This window comes from Cavia porcellus, unplaced genomic scaffold (genome assembly GCF_034190915.1).
Source record: "Cavia porcellus strain 051 isolate PalLab524CR breed Dunkin Hartley unplaced genomic scaffold, mCavPor4.1 scaffold_4, whole genome shotgun sequence".
NCBI lineage: Eukaryota > Metazoa > Chordata > Mammalia > Rodentia > Caviidae > Cavia > Cavia porcellus.
Genome location: NW_026947487.1, coordinates 64,734,718 through 64,758,038, shown reverse-complemented (window position 1 = coordinate 64,758,038; position 23,321 = coordinate 64,734,718). Strand labels below are relative to the sequence as shown.

The 23,321-nt window shown below is 35.6% G+C and overlaps 1 protein-coding gene and 1 pseudogene across 4 annotated transcripts in view; one reads left to right on the top strand and one right to left on the bottom strand.

Moving 5' to 3' along the window:
* Window positions 1-23,321, top strand: part of Cfap299 (cilia and flagella associated protein 299) — a 635,152-nt gene that overhangs the window by 551,614 nt on the left and 60,217 nt on the right. The window lies entirely within an intron of this gene.
* Window positions 1,461-22,999, bottom strand: LOC111753844 (dynein light chain roadblock-type 1-like; annotated as a pseudogene).

The following is a 23,321-nucleotide window of genomic DNA, read 5'->3' as shown; positions in this document are numbered from 1 at the left end:
GTCCTGTAACAGGGAAGCACATCATGACAGAAATGGATGGTAGATCAAAACATTCACCTCATGGTCAGGAAGTGAACGATGAGGAAGAGAGACTAAGGTCCCACAATCTGAAGGTACATGTTCTGTGACCTAAAACCTTCTACTAGTCACCACTTACAGTTTCCACTACCTACCAACAGCACCAAACTGCTTACCATGCCTTTGATGCATGGGCCCTTGGGGCACATTCCATACCCAAACTATAGCACCATCTAAAGTAAATCTACAGCACACATGAAACACCTATCAAAATTTCAGTGACACAAAAAGTATATATACAGACCAATAAAATAGAATGGAAAGCCTAGAAATAAATTCACATATTTTAGATTAGTTGAGCTTTGATAAAGTTTCCAAGAATACACAATGAAAGAAAAGTAGTCCTCAACAAATGATCTCAGAACAGTGGATGTATAAATGCAGAAGAAACCCAACCTTTATTTTACAGCATACATAAGATAATTCAAAATTATTTTATTCAGCAAAATTCAAAATAGATTAAGGTCCTGAGTTTGTAAAACTACTGGAAAAGAAACACAAGGGGAAAGTTATTTTCCATTTGTTAGGGCAATGACAAAACACAGATAACCAAAGCAAAACTAGACAAATGGAATAGCATCAAAGCAGGAAGCTTCTGCACTGCAAAGAAAGGAATCAATAGACCGATTAAAAAAAAAAAAAACCCTACACAATGGGAGAAAATATTTGCAAAGTACACATATGAGAGGGAGTTAATTTATAAAATATGCAAGAAACTAAAAATTTACATCAGCAAGAAAAACCTCATTAACAATGATAAAGGCATCTGAATAGAGATTTCTCAAAAAAAGCATACAATAGCATATAAGTATGTGAAAAGCTGTTCACATAATCATTAAGGAAATCCAAATTTAAACCTCTGTATCACCTCACAGGTTAGAATGCTTATGACAAAAAGTAAGGATCTGGAAAAAGAAGGCAACTTTATGTACTACTGGTGGATATAACCATTATTAAAAATAGGATACAGTCTTTAAAAGTTAAAAATATGAATGCCTTCCCATCTAAGAATTTCATATCATATAGAATTTCTGTCTATATATACGAAGGAAATGAAAAAAAATTAAAAATCTCTCTTTTGTGCTTTCATTGTTTGTTTGTTTGTTTTTAAGCATTTTGGTTATTTTTAATTGAAAGAAAAACAGCCTTGCCCGGGGGCCACAGGAGAAGCTGGGCTGGGCGTGGGCTTCTCAGCAGCTCCTGCTCCACAAGCTGGCAGCCAGGCAGGCGCCCTGCTGGGGAGCCTGGGCCTGGTGGAGCAGAGGGACCCCAGTGGGGAGGGCGGAGCTGCCAGGCCACTCCTGATCACAGGAGTGGCTAGTAAGGGCTTCCTAGCCAGTTGGGTGACATGAATAACGTTCTTATTCTTGGGGGGAATTAAATTAAGGGATGACAAAGGAAGCCAAGAGAGTGGCTTTTTTAGGTGGGTTCTGAATTACGATCAGGAAATAGTCTTTAGTGCAACCATTATTTCATTTTAATTGGAACGAATTCGGAGGAAAGTGAAGCCGTTGTGGGGATCAATTTCACATATAGTGCTCTGTGCTTTCAAGATGAAGTCCTACACGAGGTTGGCGTAGTGCGTGGTGGTGGGATTGTCCGTGGTACTGATGAGAACGCCTCTGTGTTCACCACCATGATTCCCTGCACTCCTGGCTGGCTCTGAAGTTGGTTCGGTGTCTCTTCGAACTCATCTCTAGCTGATCCAGTAGCTCCACGTCACCACCACGCAGCTCAGTTCACACCTTCCTGCACTTATGCTTTCATTGTTTGGTTATTTGATCATTTTTTCATGCCTAAATGCTATAACTCAAACAACTACTTCTAAGACAACAATATGCAATATATTAATTAGTGTTGATTTCCTAATATTTTTTTGAAATTTAGTATCTTTTTTATCCTTTTCTGTTTTGCTTTTTTAAAATAATGGTAACTTTCTCCAAGAGATTCTAATTGCCTCTTCTGTGAAAGTCATGTAGGATTTGTCCAAGGTTTACAGTTGTCTAAAATGAGCTGTTTAGTTGATCTGGGAAGCAGCTGTGTAGAACTGAGTCAGGCAATGGGAAGGGTAGAATACTATTAGTAAACTATTAGCAATGGATGGATGGTGAAAAGAACACAGGGATAGGAAATAAGAATCTATTCAAACAAAACATGCTCAGATGAATGAGGAACAAGAGGTTTTTTCTGCCAAAGCAGTAAATGTTTAATCTGGAAAAGCCTGCTTCTACATCTGGCTTATGTTTAGTATTGTAAATATTACCTCTTTCATTATTTTCATGTAAATTCCAGTTTAACGAAAATAAAACAAAAGCCAATGGAGAGATATGTTTTTTAACAACACCAATATTAAACATTTCACATACAATACCCAAAATATAAAATACTACATGTGCCTACTAAAGTCTTAAAATGAAAATTGAAAACACTGGAACATGAACGAACTAATACATGAAATATTTCTTTTACATTCTCAAAGTGACTAGACTAGGAATTAGCTGGGTATCCGTGCAATATAGCATAATTTTAAAGTGAATGTAACTTATATAAATGAAACTTAGAAGAAAAACATGATTCATTTATTTGTTTAAAGATAATATTACAACACCTTTACGCAGGAATCAACTGTTCCAAACTAAATTGTTCTTTTGTTTTCTGAGGCACTCTTCTGGCATAACCTTCTACTTTTTGTATCATCCAACAACTTAATAAGTGGCTTTAGGGAAGTTCCTGATTCTTCCTTTTTTGAGGTTTGATAAATTCAAGTCATGTGTAAATCAAGTCAGTCCATAAAAGTTGATAAAAGACATAAATTGTGAAGTGTACCTTGCTGGAAGGAAAAATAAGAAACATTGAGTGATAACTTTTTTCTGCTTTGGCATGTAATAATACAGATATTAGTTTACATTGTAGGGCTTATAGAAAAATTTAGCAAGCATTAAGTCATTTGAGTGTTCCTTCACCTATAAGTTTTCACTTGTGATACATAATGATTCAAAATAATAAAGCATAATCTACTACTTCAGAAATGTTTTAATAAAGTATCTGCAAAATATTACCAGAATAAAAAATAAGGGATGAGCAATTATTTGGGGAAGATACACAACAGACTGCTGTAAGGAAATGATTCAGTTTATTCTAAAAATGAGTAGGAATTTTAAAAAAAGTAATTAACATTGAAATAGATATGAACTCCCTCATGCGTATGCATATATATGAACTCCCTTCAAGGAACATAAACCTTATATTCTAGAAGTATATATAAAAAAGAATATTTGAAAAAAAATTAAAAGATGAAAATAGGGGGAAATGAATAAGAATCTGCCCTAGTAAAAAGTGGAAACCAAAGCATGGAAAATCTTAGCAGAGCATTAAAAGGGATAATAAATTTCAGTAACTATGAGAAGCTGATATCTGTCTGGCAATCTTAGCCACCTATCCTGGAATCAAACTGAAATGTAATATAAGACTCACAGGAAAACAGGAAGGTGGGCTGGCAGGCATTCTTCAGAAGGTATATCAGGGAAGTATTTCTCATTGCACAAGAGTTGGAACCTTCCTTAAGTTCCATGTTATAAGATTTTTGAATATACTAGTATCTATGTGATCTAAACTGCCTGGCATTGGGAATTCATCAGTGGGAAATAAATGCCCATCATCTCTGGCAAAGCTTATATTCTGGTAGACAAGATAGACACAAAAATTATTGGATGTGCTGATCAAGAGGCTTGTTCACTGATAACAGTCTGCAGAGGCTTCATTAAGCACAAAAGGCTCTAATAAGATTATTGAAACTTCACAAAACCACTGGGAAAAATGAAGAAACACACCCTTTCACACTGAGCTTATCTAATAATTCTCAGAGCTACACTGAAGAACTAATTCTGAAAAATATAAGCAGCTATAGCCTTCACTACAGCAGAAAATATGTTTGCTTTGTTTTTAAATTTTTTATACACAGCAGAAAATTGTACAAATCACCAAGCTTCTACCCCATAGACAGCGCCAGAAACTTGCTGTAATAATCAGGAGCCACTGTATTAGTAACTTTCTGCCTTCCCTGTGAGCTCTAGAATGGAGTCTTTTCCTCTATAATCTCCAACAAGATTGTTGCTATGTTCCTGGTCTCCCCAATATAACTTAGTTACTGATTCATGTCTTCCATGAGAGCTTCTGATTGGTGAAAACTAAGTCTCAGCTTGAAAATAAGCTTAAATAGATTTTAGCTCTCGAATCTCTGCAATTCAGGAAGACCCACCAGAGGGATTAAAATGGGTCTTGAGCAAAATGATTCATGATACCTGACAAAAGTGATTAGTAAATCAAACAATTTATAATTTTATTGAATAGTTTCTGAGAAGCAAACAAGAAGCCAAGAGTGACAATAATCTAGTCAGGAGCTACTGACTCTATACAAGACAGCCAAGGACAGCCTCTCTTAGGAGATAAATGTAGGCTAAATCCTAAAAGATGAGAAGGACATGCTAACTTCTCATGTGACAAGTAAGAAGAGGATTTTTGGAAAAGACAGCATCTAGAATCTGGTAGTTGAAGAACAGGATCACTGGCACCAAACTTGCTCCCACCATTTGCTTGGTGATTTTCGGCAATGTCTTAATCACTTTCTTTGTCACTGTGACACAACATCTAACACTCACAATCTAAGGGTGGGAAAGTCTGTTTTGGCTCATGCTTTAGAAGTTTTGGTCCATGTTCAGCAGTTTAAACACAAAAACACCCTAGTGGAAGGCCCTGGCCAGAGGAAAGCTGCTTATGTTAGGGCACCCAGGAAGCAGAAGGTAGGAGTGGAAGAAGGTGGTAAATCCACCCATGTCACACCCTAGTGACCTGGCCCTTTCTGGTGGAGCCTACCTCCTAACAAGTCAGCTGTAGTGCCCGCATGATTTATTTATCACCTTCCAAAAACCCCACCTATGAGCAGGAGGCCTTGGGGCACATTCTTGAGCTAAACTATAACAGGCAAGTTACCCAAACTTCACTTATTAGACTTATTATGAGGATAGTAATAACATCTCTATGGGGGCTATCATGAAGACCATATCAGATAATGAGCATGAAACACTTAGAATAGTGATTGGCATATAGGATGCTCAATAAAAGTGTTTTCTACTGTCACAATTGTCCAGACATATCAAGTCTGAGTTATCGGTCTAATATGTCTAGAGGTGAGGGATATGGAAATAAAACTTAAATGTATTCAACATTATATTAAGTGATTAAACCTCAGGGAAGGAAGCTACAAACTAGGAAAAAGAAGAGTTAAGAGGTATAAGACAAGAATGCCAAGTGCTTAGATACTACGAAGAAGAACCTAGGAACTGAAAAAGCATTCATATATTCCATTATGTGTCATTCTAAATTAATTCATGTTGTTCTTTTATTATTTTATATGTTCTGTAACTAATGAATTTAATGGAGATAATTTTAAATAGCAATACTTTTGTCTTATAAAATCTTTTATTTAAAGAATTTACTAAAAATATTACACATGCCAACATGTGTCAAAGCAAATAATATATCAGAATTAAGAACTGATTGATCAGTTTAGTTTATCACTAAATGAATAATTACCTGTCTTTTGAATAAGTATGCTTATAGGATTACTGTGTTCTGAGTTGTAAGGAAATACATTACTTACTAATTAGTAAGATGTTTGTAGAATGGTAGCTTCCTACAGATAACAGAATAATCCTAGAGGTAAAACACAAAAGAAACGGCAATCATGGCTTAATAACTCAACTTTAAATGGCAATACCCTATGGGGAAAATTCCATTTCATACAATTGAATAAATAGTTCTTTTAAATTTAAATAGTAATATTCAATAAAACCTGAGTTTTGGACTCAAGCCAATCTAATTTTAATTCTGGATTTGTCATCTCGGGCAAGTACTTTGAATCTTTGATTTCCATGTCATATAAAAATAGGCTACAGTAGCTACTCCAATTTGTTATTATGAGGCACACAATCATGTCGAGTGTAATGTTCATAGCATGAAAACTACCACACATTAGATGTTTAATGCAGTAAGGCATTACTAATCACCATACTAACAGTGATGATCAGTGAGTCATGCAATTGATTTGCTAAAAAAAGAGACAGGTACAATAAAGAGCATTTACAAAGACAAGTGAGATAAAAAGTTGTATGGATTTATGAGCTATAAGGAAAATACATGAAGTACTGAAATAATGTTGGTCTTAATACTTCCCTCTTCTTTTTCCTAGTTAGTTGGTTCCTTTCCTGAGCTTGCATCACAAACATAGAACACTTCACTAACATAATCGCAACTATGAACTGATCAGAAATCAAGGAAGGATTCTCCACTGAATCACAATGAAAGATGAGGGAGATATTGAAGACCAAATAAAATATATCAAATAAACATAAAATACAATTTCAGTTACGGAATTTACTCATATATCTGACTAGATTGTATGTATGCACACTACACTTAAGACAGTTTTAATTTTTAAAATCCATTACTTTGCTATGAGCAGATTGATTTCTTTGATATTCTTAAGATCTGCTAGAAACATTTTCTCCTTATAGCCAAACATCCAATAAGCAGTATAAAGACGTAATGAGAGTTGCCAGATACTTTTATTAAACCTTCTAGTCCTTCTGAGATGAAAAATACTAGAAGTAATTCATTTTTGTGTCATCCAAAGTAACAAACATTTTTTAGAAATAAATGTGGCTTCACTTTGGCAAATCTAAGATGTTTCATGACCTGTAGGTTTTGCCACGGGTGTATGGTAGCCTATTATATCTGTTTGGAATCTTAAAACCAGTTAAAATTGGATTGCTATGCTAATTTTCATATTATCCTACTGTCTAGAATAACAAATTTTCAGACTACACATTTAGTAATTATTAACATTTTATCTTCTTGAATCAATGATTGCTAGCTATTGGTTTAATTTTCTCATTTCTCCTAATAAGAAATACTTAGGTAAGCTTGAATATGAACAGAGGCTTTTTTAGCATAAAATTTGCAAAAAGAACTTTAAATTAAATCTTCTTTTAAAGTTTCATAATAGTTTACATTGTTTTTTTTTTTTTTCGTAAGGGTTACCAATTGAATTCTTTTCTTTCCTTTCAAGTCAGCCAATTAACTCTTGGCTTAGGTTAAAGTTTGTTCCTGTATCATCACACTTTGTTCTTGCCATTTCTAAAATTGCACACTTCCATGCATTAACACACATGCATACGCACACTCACACATTCTGGACAACAGTTCAGTGTTCTAGAGCAGCCCTTTTCTATGATATTTCCCATTAGAGTCAGGTGCTTCGTCTTTCTTACTGAAGGATGCCTTGAGGTAATATTTCTTCCCATGAGAAAGGTTTGGATTTATTTATTTATTTATTACTAAAATAGGAGGAGCCACAGAACATATAATTAAGAGGATGAGATTAAGATCTGTTCCAACCATATGCAAACCCACTGTCAATATTTGGCAGAAGAAGTTGCTCACTTTTTAGTATTCTGTTTTCTTTTTAATCTGACTTAGAATCTCTGGTTGAGTCTGTAATATCTCACTTATAAAAAGGATGTTTGGTTGACTAACCACACATGATATTATTTCAAACCAACATTACTTTTTATTAAATCAGACTTTTGGAGTAATATTAAATGTTTACCTCTAATTTGATTTTGTATCTGTTCCAATCAGAGAATAAATTACTTCACAGAGTAAAACAGCACATACAGGACATCAAGTCAGTGTTTTATTGAATTATATAAATGTCATATATGTATGTATATGATAAATATTTTTAAAGAATATTTGCCTAGTTACAAAGAAATTGCATATTTTTAAGTATTTTATCAAGAAAGTATTTTAATATAGTTACTTATTTAAGTATTTTAGTATAATTTGCTGTAAAGCATTACAGTAGAATCAGATCATTATAATCAACTTAGACATTTTCAATTAAAAGTAACAAATCTTTTAAACAGACTTTTAGTAAAAACAAAATGGACAAGTTTAAATCTTTGCTGAAATGATACTGCAAACTTTCCTCCCTTTTTGGGTAAGAATGACTAAAGAATGTTACAAAACATCTTTCGTCTACCACTGTCTACCCTGGTCACACTGACTTTAGAAGTCAAATCACACATCTGCCTACAGAAAGATCAGCAATAAGCACTGTTGTGTATGCTGATGTCATTAGTATGTCTAAGTGCCAAAACAGATTTTTCCTATTGAACTAAAAAAAAGAGCCTAACATTTGGAGAAACTGGGGGATGAAAAATGGAAAGCTTTTTTTTTTTTTATCTCTATTATTCCAAAGAGAAATTTGTTTTATTTTTTTCTCTCTCTCAGAGGGAAAAACTAACATCAAATCTAGACAAATTAATTTCACTATTCTATTATTTCTATTCTTTATAAAGATACTTGACCTTTATTGAAGGCAATGAAGAAAGTATGCCAGAATTTCTGCAAACTAACTTAGCCCAGAAACAGTGTGAAATCCTACCTTGAAATTTGGCTTTGTAATGAGTGAGTCACAATCAGTCACAGAATCTGTGCTACAGTCAACCGTAGGCATTCAACAACTCAAATCACGTTCAGTAAGGCAAATGTAGAGCTGTAAGCAGTCTGGCAGTTTTTGTATTTCACTTCTATTTTCTGTAGTCACTTTGTTTGCTCTGTCAATGAATATAACTGGCACATGTGGTGAGAGGGGGCCTTCTGTATCATTTGATCCAGACAGCTACAGGATTCCAGAATTGCAATTAAAGATAATTAAGATGTTTTTGATAATTTTTATATTTTAATAGTATAATGAAATTTTAAATCACTCATAATTTTACCAGCCTAAGGCTCAACTATTTGGGCTTCTTTTTTTCTGGGATTCCTTTCTGCATAGGGTCATATATTTAGCATACCAAAACTGATACTAATATCCATATAAATACTGATATATATAATATATGCATAAATACATAGATATTAAAGCTGCAGCTTTTTTCAAAATTTGAATTAAACTCGTAAAATTCTCACAATTACTTTGAGAAGAACCTTCAAATTTATATATGTAAAACTATCAGTAGACTAAATGAAAACCACTAAATAAATGACTACCTAAATGTCTTAGTTATTTTTCATTGCTAGTACAAAATGCCCAACATCCACAGTTTAAAAGAGGAAGGATTTATTTTAGCTCATAGTTCATAGAAGTTTCAGTCTATAGTTCAATGGCCAGGGCAGAGCAGGATGGTAGCAGAACGTGGCAGAGGAGACACAGTCCTTAGTAGGGCAGACAGAAAGCAGTGAGTATCACATAGTGAGCCTGCTTTTTATCTCTCCCCTCATTTTCCATCCAGGCTACCAGCCTATTGATGGGTATCATCTATACCCAGCGGGGGCTTTCACTACTGATATCTAGAATTATGCTAAACCAATGTAATTATCACAAACCTTTAATCCAGTATCACACATCCATGATTCAGCCACCCCTCAAAATCTCCACCTATGAGGTTTGATGGGAGGAAGAATCTAGACACAAGCCACAATACTATAGCATCTTGCACATGTATCAGGTAGTCTGTCACTAGCCTTCAGGAAACTTTTAATACTCCATTCATATAAGGATTTATACAGAATAAAGTTAAGTTCACATTTGATCAGGAACATAGAAAGCATAATAGAAAATTCATTAGATTGCTAATGAATTAAATGCATTAGATTTTAGGACTCATTTCTAACATTTCACTTTGAAATCATTCTTATAATGATTTTTTGTGTTAGACTCTATTTAGAACTAAAAATGAAAGGTCAGCTAGCTGATTAAACATAGATTTCTAGTTACAAGTAAATTGTATTTGGAAATGATCCATTAATTGCCCTCTTCCAGATATATTACTCAGTGCTACTGATATTAATGTTCAAATGAACCTATTGAAGATATGAACATTTCTGGTCTGAGGGAAATTGGATCCAAGCAATTTCATAACATGGTTACAGAGTCAATTTAGGTTGAGACCAGTTTCAGTCTTTCTTAGAAACTTTCATTGCACATTAACAAGTTAATAAGTAAGACCTTTAAAGAGACACTGTCTTTTTCCAAGTCAAAGTCCTGGTCACAATGACAAGCAGAGTTTTTTTGCTTGTATACTCTTAACATTTTAAAACAGCCTCTATTGAATAATTTTTCACTGTCATTTCAAACTTTGGCAAAAAGTAAACTTTTTTCTCCTTTATTTTCCTTGAAAGACTTTTCCTTGGGATTTGATTTTCCTCACAAATAGTGTGGAAAGATCTAGCGGTATTAACACTCATGTGTGGTCAAGACAAAAAGACAAGAAAGCAATTCAGAATACTTGTTATAAGCCGCAGGTCACTGCTTTAGGGAAAACTATGCTTTGCTTGGGGGGTTTCCCCCTGATTCAGCCTCACTTTGAGAACTGGGGGGAAAGCCAAATAATGAAAATCAAGCAAGTTTACATCTTAGTGAACCTCTTGAAGTTCAGTGAAGCTGTGTTTTCAGGAGAGAATCCCCAGATGTTTAAGAAGAAGAAGCAAACGTCTAAGCCTTGTCACATACAAGAAAGGCATATACCTACTATAAGAAAAGTAAGTTATACTTAGATGATGAATCAAAAGATTCAAATATTCAATCTTACTATATTCAAATATTCAATCTTACACTTAATAATATTTGTGAAATATCAATGAAATTTTATGTGAAAAAAATTTGTGCTAAAAACATAATACAAATTGTATAATTAAAATTTTGAAGTCAAAGTTCTTCTGTACATGTTATTTCACGGTTAGCCTAACATAATATGTTATCATATTATAGGTCCATATTCCTTGAGTTTGAGAAGAACTTCAAACAAGTAGTTAAATAAATAGAATTTGGGGCTGGGAATATAATTCAGTGGCACAGCTCTTGCCTGGCAAGTATGAGTCAGGAGTTCAATTCCCAGTCCAAAAAAAAAAACATGTAGAATTTCATTGCAGTGAAAAAACCCTACACTTATTTATTTGACTGCTAACTTTTATCATTCCAACCATTTGATCATCTCTGTTCCATTTAGTGAAAACAAACAGACAAATAAACAAACATCTTAGCTGTTAAATCATACTTGCTGTGAGTTTAACCATGGATATGGATTGTCATCTAATTTCTACTGCTGAACTGAGATTTTTGGGCTGACTTTTATTGTTCCTTCTCATTGTTAAAATGTGCTATAACCAGAAAATTTATCTTTTTGGATGATTCTAATTCTTTTATATTGATATATTATATATATTATATTTATATATTACATAGTAAGTTCATTCATTTGGGAGAATTGCTATATATATCAATTCATTTTATATTTAAGTTTATGTATATTTTGTTTCTCACATAAGTGAAATCATGTGGTACTTTTAACCTATTTTACTAGATATTTTGGTCTTAAGATCCACCCCTTTTCCTAGAACTGATTATAATTAGTCATTCTTTGTGAGCAAAATTTCATTGTATACATGTACTATATTTTGTTTATCCATTTGTCTGTTAATGGCCATTCAACCTGTTTCCACAGTTCAGTTATTATGAATTGCACTGCTAAACATGCAGGCATGCGTGCATCATCATGATATAATACCTTTATTGGGACTGATGGAGAATTATGCAGAAGAAGTATACTGGGTCAAATGGAATTTTCATTTTTAGTTTTTTGAGGAATCACATTCTGATCTTCTTAGTGATTGTGGCTTACATTCCTAACAATGTAAAACGTTCCTTTTTGCCACATCCTCACCAGCATTTGTTGTTTTTGTGTGTGTGTGTTTTTGATTATAACTGTTCTGACGGGAGTAGAATGGAATCTCAGTGTGGTTTTGATTTGTGTTCTTCTAATGGCTAAAGATTATGAATATTTTTTTCATGCACTTATTGACCATTTATACTTCTTTTGAGAAGCATCTATTCAGTTAATTTGTCCTTTTTGGGGTCTTTTATTCTAGACAGATTAGTATTTTTCAATTCATTTTATATCCTAGATATTAATCTTTTATCAGAAGGCCACCTAGCAGACTTTTGTTTTTCATTGTGTAGATTTTCTTCTCACTCTGTTGATTTTTCTTTTGCTTTGTAGAAGCTTTTTAATTTAATATAATCCCATTGTTGGCTCTTTGATATTTAAATTGACAAAACTCAAAAGACATGCAAATATGCAATAAGAACTTTGCCTGACAGTATTTTGACTAGGAATCTCCCTTACTCAGAATGGTGTACTTAAAGCACTGAGCTCTCTACAGGAACACTGCCAAGGCATTTCCTCAGGCTCTTTCATTGATGTAATGAAGAAATGGTTCCCATGGCTTTCAATCTGGAGTTTTGCTGTGGCAAAAGGCTTGTTCCTGAAGTTTTTGGTTGTGCTTCTCATTTTAAGCTTAATAAGAAAATGAGAGGTGATTTCAAACTTTACTAAGGGAACCTTAAGTATCCTGTTCATCGTTGTCTGTATTTTCATCTATTGTAAATCCTTTTTCTGCTTTCTCAAATATCCAAAGTATTTACTAAGGTTGCAAGTGTGTCAGGAACTGTGGTGTTGTAATTGACACTAAATCTGTGTAATAACAATTTGACTTCATATAGTAGATAAGGGGGTTGCATGTATCAGAACTGTGAAAATACTCTCAAAACAGAGTCAATAACACTCCATTTATTTTACTGATAAGGTGTCTCATGGAGTTTAACCTTTAGAAACTTTTATTATGGAGTATTTAGTTTATCATCACAAGAAAGAAAGCATGACCTTGAGTTGCTGCTTTTCATTACATCTGCAGTTCCAAATGTTCTTTGGAACTAATTGTGGAGCCAAACTGCCTAATGAATGTTGGTGTACCAGATCTCACGTAATATTGTGAAAATTGCTCACTGGTCAGTATATTGGAGTTATAAATATTTGCTCTAGAAGACAAGATTTTAACATTATTTTTAGATGCTAATACTCATTTATTTCATTGTCTCTCCTCTTATGCTTAATCTATACCAAAAACAAAACTCTGAGTTAAATCCAAACATTTATGAATACATTTTAAGCATGCACATTCATATGCATTTGTGCACATAAGCACACACACACACATTTTCTGCCAGTTTTATTGGATTTAAACCCCAGGTAATGAGTCACCTATGATCAAAGCCTAAGGCTGGGATTAAACCTATAAACCTCTGGAAATTCCACAGCATGAATGAGGTTTTCTACAGTACAAGATACTTTAAAATTTTGTTAATTCCCACAGTGCTCTCCAAGTTTACAAACATAAAACCTTAAAATAAATTTCGATAGTACTAGTTGTAAATTTGTGGCTTAATCTTAACAAAATTTTAATAAATACCTATAGTGCTTCATTGTTTCTGTAAAGAGGAGTTCATACTTTGCTAAACAGTCTATCTCGATGTGTCAAATGATATAGTTTCCTTGACACTTTATTAAAATTCATAATTTAGTTATAATAATTTTTATAATCTCAGATTTTATCATTTTAAACTAATATGATAAATCCATCTACTATGTAATGGTCAAATGATTCCAAATGAGCATTGTATAATTTGAGAGCCCTAAAACACATTAAAACCATAAATTTGATATGTAATATATACCTTGTAGTTCTAAATTTTTGTTCTAGAAAACTTTTATTCTGCTTACTCTCATTAAATTTCAAATGGAACATGAAAGTTTTGCAATTTTACAATTTTTATTCTTTTTTAAAAATGAAAATATTTTCATAATTCAGAATCATAAGTGAAATCTGGAAAGTATGAACTCAGAATTCTTTACAATATTGGTTTATTCTCTCCAATTTTCTATAAGGTTGTTAGAAGTTCTTCACATTAAAAATCCATTTAGATGATTTAATATATGTTCAATAATAGTTTCTGGCTACACTGAAAGGTATCTTTGTTTACAAACTTCATTTGTTATACAATTCTGGAAAAAAATGACCATATCTGTATTCTTCTGGGGAAAATGACCATGATTGTGTTTATCACTTAATGCAGCATTTGCAAACAAAAACACAATTTTGACAAAATCTGTTTGTAAACCAAATTTTTCACAAACAAAATATAATTATGAGCCAAGGAACTACTATATTTGGCTTTCAATCTCTTGACTCCTCCACAACTTGTTATTTTATTCTAAAAAATCTATTGATCTTTAATGTATTTAAAGCTTTTACCTTTGAGTACTTCCAAATATTTAAATAATGTTATCCCTTTGTATTGCCCTACATCTTTAAACTATTTCATTGTTTTGGAGTTTTCATGTTTTTCTTTTCCTTCCAGTTTTTGCTTTTTAACCTAATATCTTCTTTGCTATTACAATCATTGATTTTTCTACTTCATTGCTTATGCACTCAAACAATTCTGTTTAGCCAAATTCATGTTTTATGATGTTGTTCTGACCTATATACAAATCAGCCTGCAAATATACAAATAAACTTGTCAATTAAAAAAATGGAAGTAGCCCCAGTAGCCTGCCAGCTGCCATCAAGACTCATAGCCAGTGTGAGCTGGGAGAACCAGCCAACCCACACTCCACAGCCTGGCAGCCACCATTGGGAAAGGTAGCAAGAGCCAGCCAGGAGAACCACCTGCCAGCAGTGCCTGGGACCCCACAACAGACTCATCACGAATGCAGGAAAATGTCAAGATAAAGGAGCAAAAGACAATCTCAGACCTCCAACCCACACAGATCATGTCTGTGAGACATAGACAGAATAAATTGGAAGTCTCACATCTGAAATTTCTGAAACAACAGCAGTAGAAGTGAACAAACAGCATCATGAGGCTGTAAGAATAATCAAATCAGAAATAATATCTCAGGTAAAAGAGAAATGACAAACATAGTGAAGGAACTGCTGAGCATTTCTAAAGCAGACAGATTTTTTAAAAGGAAGCATAGAAAAATGATGGAAATTTGACTGAAAATTATACAAAAAAATTATAATGCATGAAGCATATTCAAAGAGATATTCAGAAAATTAAAAACTCCATTGAAATCTGGCAAACCTCCTAGAAAGAAACTGAAGCTAGTCTTTCAGACCTTGAAGACAGGGTGCGAGCTAATGATTGCAAAAGGAAAGACTTCTTAAAGACAACAAGAATCCAGGAAATAACAATTCAATAGCACAAAGTGACACAAAGAAAAATAATTTAAGACTGATAGGTGTCAAATAAAAATTAAAGGTCAACAGAAATGACATAAAAATACTATTCACAAAAGTAATAGCAGAAAACTCCCTAAGTATGAAAAAAGGACCTGACATACAGATAAGTGAGACATATAGAATTCCAACTAACCATAACCAAAATAAATCTACATGCCAATGTATAAAAATAAAGTTCCTAGAAATTTAACACAAGGACAGAATACTAGAGTCTATTAGAGAAAAGAAGCAGATCATCTATAAAGGCAAACCCATCAAATCATGGAAGACTTCTCAACACAGACCATCAAGTCAAGAAGTTGGAGTGAAGTATTTCCAGTCCTGGAAAAAAAAAAAAAAAAAAAAAAAAAAAAAAACTTCTTCCAGTATAGACTGATTTAGCCTGCAAAACTATCTTTCAAAATTAATGAAAAAATAATATACTTCCATGAAAAAGAACAAATAAAGGAATTAATGACTACCAAAGCGACCCTACAAGGAATACTGAAGGATATCCTAGAGAGACACAAACATAACCACTTCCCAGAACAGCAGCAGAAGGAAACTGCCAACTAGGGCAGGCAATTGAATGGAAGGGAAAAATGGAAGGCTAACAGCAGGATAGTGCAGTAGAGATAAGCCAGTGCACATGAGTCATAACCATTAATATAGATGGCCTCAATTCACCAATAAAAAGAAACACAGGCAGAGTGGATGAGGAGGCAGAATCCATCAGTATGCTGCATACAAGAAACACATCTGACTTGAAAGGAAATTCATGGAATGAAGGTCAGAGGACAGAAGACAATGCTCCAGAAACAAAAAAAAAAAAAAAAAAAAAGAAAGAAAGAAAAGAAAACAAGGATAGCTTGTATTCTGTTTCATTGTGTTTGGTTTTATTCCTTTTACCATTAAAGAATGTAACATACATATAAAATTAAATCATCCTTTAAAAAAGATAAGAATAGGAACATTTTCTGGTCTACAGTCAATACACAAATTTTTAATAGATTTGGAACCAGGTATTCCAAATGCATTTTCTTTTACTATTGATTTGTCTGTATGCTAAAAGGAAATTTAAATTGAGTGCATTCATCATCCAAATTGATGTCAGGCTTAGGCAATTAGGAAAAATTCGCCTGCAATAAATTCTGGCCAATTCTATAAATCTCATGATGACTTTCAGTCATCCTAAAATATATCACATCGACCTCTAAAACCATACCACATACCAGAGAAAGAAAAATGGAATTGCTTCTGTCATGCTCAGCACAATGCCATAAGATGTACATATTGAAAGAGAAAATGATTTACAATAAAAGAAGAGACACTTGTTTTATGCCCAAGAAACCTGTGTTTATTTTTAACTTGTTTTTTTCATTTTTTGCATAACGCAAAAACTGGGTAAGTCTTTGGTATTATAAAAGATTTAGAAGTCTATTTCAAAAGCAAAATTTATTTAAAATTACCCAAAGCAAAAAAATATACTTTCAATTTTATTGGAGGCACATTGACCTCGAAAAGTTACATCAACATTGTTTAATAGCATTTTTTAGGAAAAGAAAATATTAGGTATCTGATTCTCTAAATGAAAGTTTTGACTTATTGAGAAGGTTGAATATTCTGTAGAGCTTTCAATATGTCAGACAGAAACAAGCAGATAATCACATCTTGGTGCCTCACAAAAACCTAATTGTGGTGAGAGTACAAAGGAAATGTAAAACATGGTGTTTCATCAAGATCCTAAACTAACTCCATCAGCAACATTGACACTTAGAATAATTAGATATTGAATTGTTTTCATGTCCTGCGTTCAACATGTTGTTCCAGGAAAACAGACAAGAAAGGGAAGGTCATCCTTTATTCTATATGGTGGTATACAATGGACCCTTGAGACACTAGTCACCATATTCATCATAGTAGATAGTCACTACATGGGGCAATTGGCATACCAAGCCATGGGAGATGAACACCTTTGGAGAAGGCAGGCTTGACCACCCCTACAACACTGTGTTCCTCATTTTGTGGATCTGAAGAGAGAAAGAGTGCTGCAGAACTCAGCAGGGCTGATTTGGAACACAGGCAAGGGTTGACACCTGGCTCATACATGAAGCTCAATCTCAAGAATCATGAATAATCCTGAGTTACAAGCTCACAGTCCTCTGTCCCCACACTGGTAAGGTCTCTCCCAATCAACCTTTACCTTCAAATTTTGGCAGTACAAATTCACATGATTCCATAGAGTAAATATTGTGCCAATCAGTGAGAGCAAACACTGGGTAGGCTGCTCTCCTGGACCACTGACTTAATTTTAGGGACCAAGATGATCCTAGAGTTCTGAGTCTTTGAGGTCTCTGGTAAACACCAGAGATAACGGTGAGAGGTAAGGAGTAAGCAATCATCCTGAAAAGGATAAATGCTTACAGGGAGCAAAAGAAATCTTTGTTCAGTCTGATTTCCCATCCAAACAGTACTACCTACCTCAGTCAATCTCTGCCACCAGGTACCACTGAAATGATACTTAGAAACACTTTAGGAAGACATGCACAGAGCCTTGAAAATGTAGGGTTTGCTAGCCATGATTTAAGGAAAATATTGTCAGTAAAAAAGAACGGGAGTTAGGTTTTGAAAGCTAGTAAGGAATCAAATATGAAAAGACTTACTTGGTAGTGAGTAAGAGTGAAAAGTGGTAGGTGGAGGGCTGGGGAGGAACAGTAATGATGATTCCTTTGTTTCTGGTTCTACCTTCCATTAATTATTCTTTAATGTACACGGAATTTGAATAGCTAAAAGATACCCCAGATTCAGACCACTCAAATCCCATCAGTGGTAATATTTGGCTAAGAAATTGATTTCCGTGCTTCAGTCTGGAATATGTTTATAGATACAGGCTGTCTCTGTCCATTTAGGGATCCGGACGATGGCTGGCATTGAAAGGTAGCTTTCGGATTTGAGATGAGGCTTCCCCAATCTTAACAAAGGCTGCATAGCACTGAATTACAGAGAAGTTTCCCTAATTTGACATACTATTTCTTCTTTTTTAAAAAAACAGCTTATTTTGAAGTTTTATCTATAAACAATCAGATTTACAGATTTTCAACTGTACAACTCATTAGTTTTGGAAAATATGTCCAATCATGCAAATGCCACTACAATCAAGCTCTAGAATAGTTTCATCAACCTTGTCTTGGTTACTTTTCTCTCATTGCTGAGAAAAAATAGCTGACACCCAATTTTAAGGAAGGAAAGCTTTATTTAACTCACATTTTGTGTAGGTTTCAGTACATAATCAAGGCAGGGTGGCATGGCACAGGGGTAATATGTCAAGGTGGCAGAAGAAATCAAAGCAACAACAAACCAAAATGGGGGAGAGAAAGCCTCTTCTCCTTCCTTATATTGTAACTGGCCACTATCCCTCTAGGGTGGGTGCATCACTCACAAAATCTGCTTGCCTTCCTCTTGCACAGGATGGGGATATTTACAAAGTAAAGACCCTGATGAGTTCCCTTGCTGAGTTTCACAGTTAAACTTACAAACTTCTCAAGTTGACACAATGTATCTACCATAGCAACTCCTTAAAATCTACCTTTCACTCCTTTGCAATCAATTCTCAGCTCCTACCTTGGCCACATTGATCTATTTTTGAGTACTATACATGTGACTGTAAGTGATATTAAACAGTGTGTAGTCTTTAGGATATTATTTATTACGTTTAGATGAATGACTTGAGATACATCCATCCTGTTTTGTTGTAAAGGTCCTCCTTGAAAGAACAGTATTTGTCTCCATTTTGGATAAACCTGGCCATGATTTTCTGTATTGATAGGTACAGAGCTAGGATATTTCTTTATCCCTCAATTGTCTTTGAGCAATATAATGGGTATAGTCAAGGTGCTAATGTGTAGTCTTTAAAGCAATGCAACAGGTCAGTGATGCCTCACCTATGGCTTCCGACTGATGTGGGCAGAAAAATGACCGATTCCAAAAATTAAAAAGAAGTGCTTTGTTAGCTGAGCTCAGTGGCAGCACTGTCCCAGAAAAGCAGCCAGGGAAGGGTGCTCTGAGTCAGGGACTGCAGGGAGTTATAAAGTAGCAAGCCTCAAGGGGAGGGGTTAGGGTCTTAGGATCAATTTGTCCCCATAAAAGGTAATTTGATTTAGTTTTACAGAAACCAGGGAATCAGAACAAGCAGTTACAGAAACCAGGGAAACAGGGAGGGGATTACATGGTGGGTATGTTACAAGGTTGCAACTTAACTGACAATTACACAAGTTTTACGGAAGAGAAAAATTATGATAAGTACAGCACATTTTGAGTTTTTGAGCTTATAACATTCCCCACTGCTTTTGGTCATTGAGTCAAGTCTGTTGCATAATCATATGTAGGTAACTGGTTATATCCTTTTTGTCTAATTATAAACATTTTAACAGCTTGAAATTGATCCTGGATGTGACTTAGAAGGCACTTTATAATACATGGCCCAATAGTTAAGGCAAGTAAGAAGAGAACAATCGGTCCTATTAGAGCTGAGAGTAGAGTGGTCAGCTGGGGGGAGTGAGAATAGGTTTTGAAACCAATTCTGGTCAAATTGTCATTGCTGCTCTCATTCTTGGAGTCTTTCCCTAAGCTTGTTTATGCTATCTTGTATGACTCCAGGGTGATTGGTGTAGAAACAGCAAGCCTCTCCTAAGGCTTCTTTCATGAATAACAGGTCTATACTGCAACAGTTTTGAAGAACCATTTCTTCCAGAGACCCTCGGGATTCTTCCAATCTGGATACAGAATGTTGTAGTGGTGCAAATTTGTCTATTAAGGCACTTAGTTCTCAGTAGTTTTAGTCACCAATTATTAAGCTTGTAGTTCCCAATGCTGTGGCTCCAGAGATATCAAGTCCCATCAAAATTCGAAATTAACATAGATCCCTAGAGCTGTTCTAAAGATGTCAGATTTTAAATTTAAGTGTCCTCTTCCCTCGTGCCAGAATACCAGTAAACTTGGGAAATAATGTGCAAGATTACATAGCTCAGTATGTCTAGTAAATATATCAAGCATGACACAAGGAGCTAAACCTGAAGTACAAGCAAACCAAGATCTCGTAGGGGCTTCAAGGTACTGCCTTGGGACGCAAGAGACATTAGTTATTACAATAGAATCAGAACATAGGTTTGCATAGAGGCTAGGGACAAGGTTATAGGCAGCAGATCTGACACTAGTTTTATTACCTTGAACATTTCCTAAGGTAAGGATGGGTTTTTGTCCCATCAATAAGGAGAGGAGTCTCCCAAGGAGGAGGAATTTTTAATCTGAAAAGAGGTGTTGGAACCAATGGATGCAGTCTGAGCCAAACCTGTATAAAAAGGAGGCTGTGGGTCTAAACACAACCAGCAGTTGCGAGTGAGATTGGGATTACTACAATTGAGGTATTGGAACATTATGTCTATCGGAATATGTAAGTCAGAGACAGGCTGATGAGGTCGTGGAAAGGGGGTATCTAAGTTGGTTACAGGAGTAGTAGCAGGCAGAGTAGCCATAAGAAGTCTGGGAGTTTTTCTAAAGGGGGGGATCAGGTGGAGCCAGTGGCCTAATGGCTGATCCAGTAGGGCAGCTCATGACCATTCCTTATGGATGTGGAAGCTTGTCCCATGGTCATATCCAGCTACATAGAGTCGGATGCCCCAAGTTTTTCCCCTGAACCAAGAGTGGTAATGGACTTGTTTAATAATAAATGTGAGGGGGTTACAATTTGAGTCTGCACAGCTACCGGGTTTTGAGTATCTTTTAAGATCTACAAAAAGATCATTACTTCCCCACAGGGAAATAAGTTCGCAACCCCAAAAGGCACAATAATGTTGGCCATGTCCTTTGTTACAGACTCCCTCATCCACAGGGTCTCCAGAGGACTGTGCTTGGGGAACCCTGTATTCCATTTTGTGTGTGACAGTCATAGGAGCCAACATATTGGGGTCGGGTCAGTGCACCACTATTTGCTCCTAAGTATGAAGTTAAATCAATTGTTAAAATCACGGGGGAGAGGGGGACTGATAACCCCCAGAGGTGGCACAGATCAGTATTTAAGTTAGCATGAGGGGTGGTGTTTTTTTGCTATAACTTCACTTGAATATGCATTACTTAGTTTCCAAGTATAAAGGGTTGGATTATGGCTAGCTAACAAAGCAAGCTGTATATGACAAGCAAAGAGCAATTTTTGACAATTTAAGTTTAAGGGGTTTCTCAGTCCATGTGACAGTCCACTTATCTGTTTCCTGGGCATCCAGTGGGATTACCTTGCTGTGAGAATGATGTATCCAGGTAGGTTTTCCTGCTACTTTGACAACCTTAAGGGTGCTGAGGATGATGGTATACAGTCCTGTCCAGCAAGGTTTAAGAGAAGAGTTTCAGGAATGACGCTTAAATAGCACTTGATCTCCCAGAATGGCAACAAGCGGAGTTTCTGGTGTGGGCAGAGATTTGGCTTGGTGGTCTCGGAAGAGTTGGTGGATGGAAGTCAGCACAGGCTGAAGAGCCTGTAAGGACAAACTGTGGTTAGCAGTCTCTGCCAAATGAGTACTATCAAGGAGGGGGATAAGGGGTGGTGGTCTCCCCATAGATTGCCTCAAAAAGGGTTACTCCATTTATATATGGAGTACAATGTGTGAGCAGGAGAGCAAAAGGAAGGACACTCGTGCAGTGTCCTTTCATCAGATTTTAAAATCAATTTGCTAAGCATTTCTTTTAGAGTTTAGTTTATCCTTTCAACTTGACCTGAACTTTGGGGATGGTAGGCACAGTGAAATTTTCAATCAACCTGTAATAACTGAGCAACTTTATTAGTGATGGAAGCTATGAAAGCTGGGCCATATAAGGGAAGGCGAAATCTAGGAATCATTTCATATAAAAGCTTTTTGACAGTTGAGGCCAATTCAGTCTTCATCAGGTATCCCTTAGTCCATCCGGTGAAAATGTCCACCAAAACTAGAAAATACTTATGTCTATGTAGTCCTGGTTTTCCCATGTCCATGAAACCAATTTCCCAGTGTTCTCCAGGAAAAGTCCCTTGGCATCTAGTTCCTTCTGAGATAGCAATGGCTTTGGCATTTTCTTGCAGACGTTGTGGGCATCTTTGGCTGACTTCCTTTGCCATCTGAGTCAGCTTAGGAATGAAGTACCTGTTCTGAAGCAACTCAGCCAATTTTGAGCCTCCTAAGTGTGAGGCCTGGTGGATTTGAAGAGTCAAGTCTCTTCCTAAGGCAGCAGGTATTAGAATTTGCCTGTCTGGCAACTGGAACCAATTTTGGGGGGCTCTTGTTTTGCTCTCAGTTGTCTAGCTTGCTCTTGATCTAACTTAGAATACACCAACTGGGGCAAACAAGAGGGTGTCAGAACTCGCAGCAAATGGGCCACAGGCTGTACAGATGACCTTGGAGCTGCTTCGTAAGCACTCCCATTGGCGAGTACATTTCCTATCAAGATTGGATATTTTCCCATTTGGTGGCTCCTGAAATGCACAAATGCTATAGATTTGGGGAGCCAGATAGCAGCTAACAAGTCCAGGAACTTTTCTAATCTTTGAACCAGTAGAGGTTAAGAAAACTCCGCTTGTTGCTAATCTGGGAGATGAAGCACTATTTAAGCGTCATTCCTGAAACTCTTCTCTTAAACCTTGCTGGACCGGACCTTACACTGTCATCCTCAGCACCCTTAAAGCTGTCAAAGTACAGAAATACCTACCTGGATCCATCTTGATTCTCATAGCAAGGTTATCCTGGATGCCCAGGAAATACATAAGGGGACTGTACACAGACTGAGAACCCCCTTAAATCTCTTGGTAGATTGCCCCATGTACCTGAATGGTAACAAAAGTGTAACAACTATCTGTGTAGATAGTTGCCCTTAGATCCTTAGCCAACTTTAGGGCCTCCTTGAGGGCAATGAGTTTGGCCCTTTGAGTGAAAGTGACTTGATCAAGGAGTTGGAACCAAATTACTTGTGTTTGAATGTTTACAGCCAGCGCTGCCACCCATTTACCTTCAAAAAGGAAGCTGCTACCATTGGTGAAATAT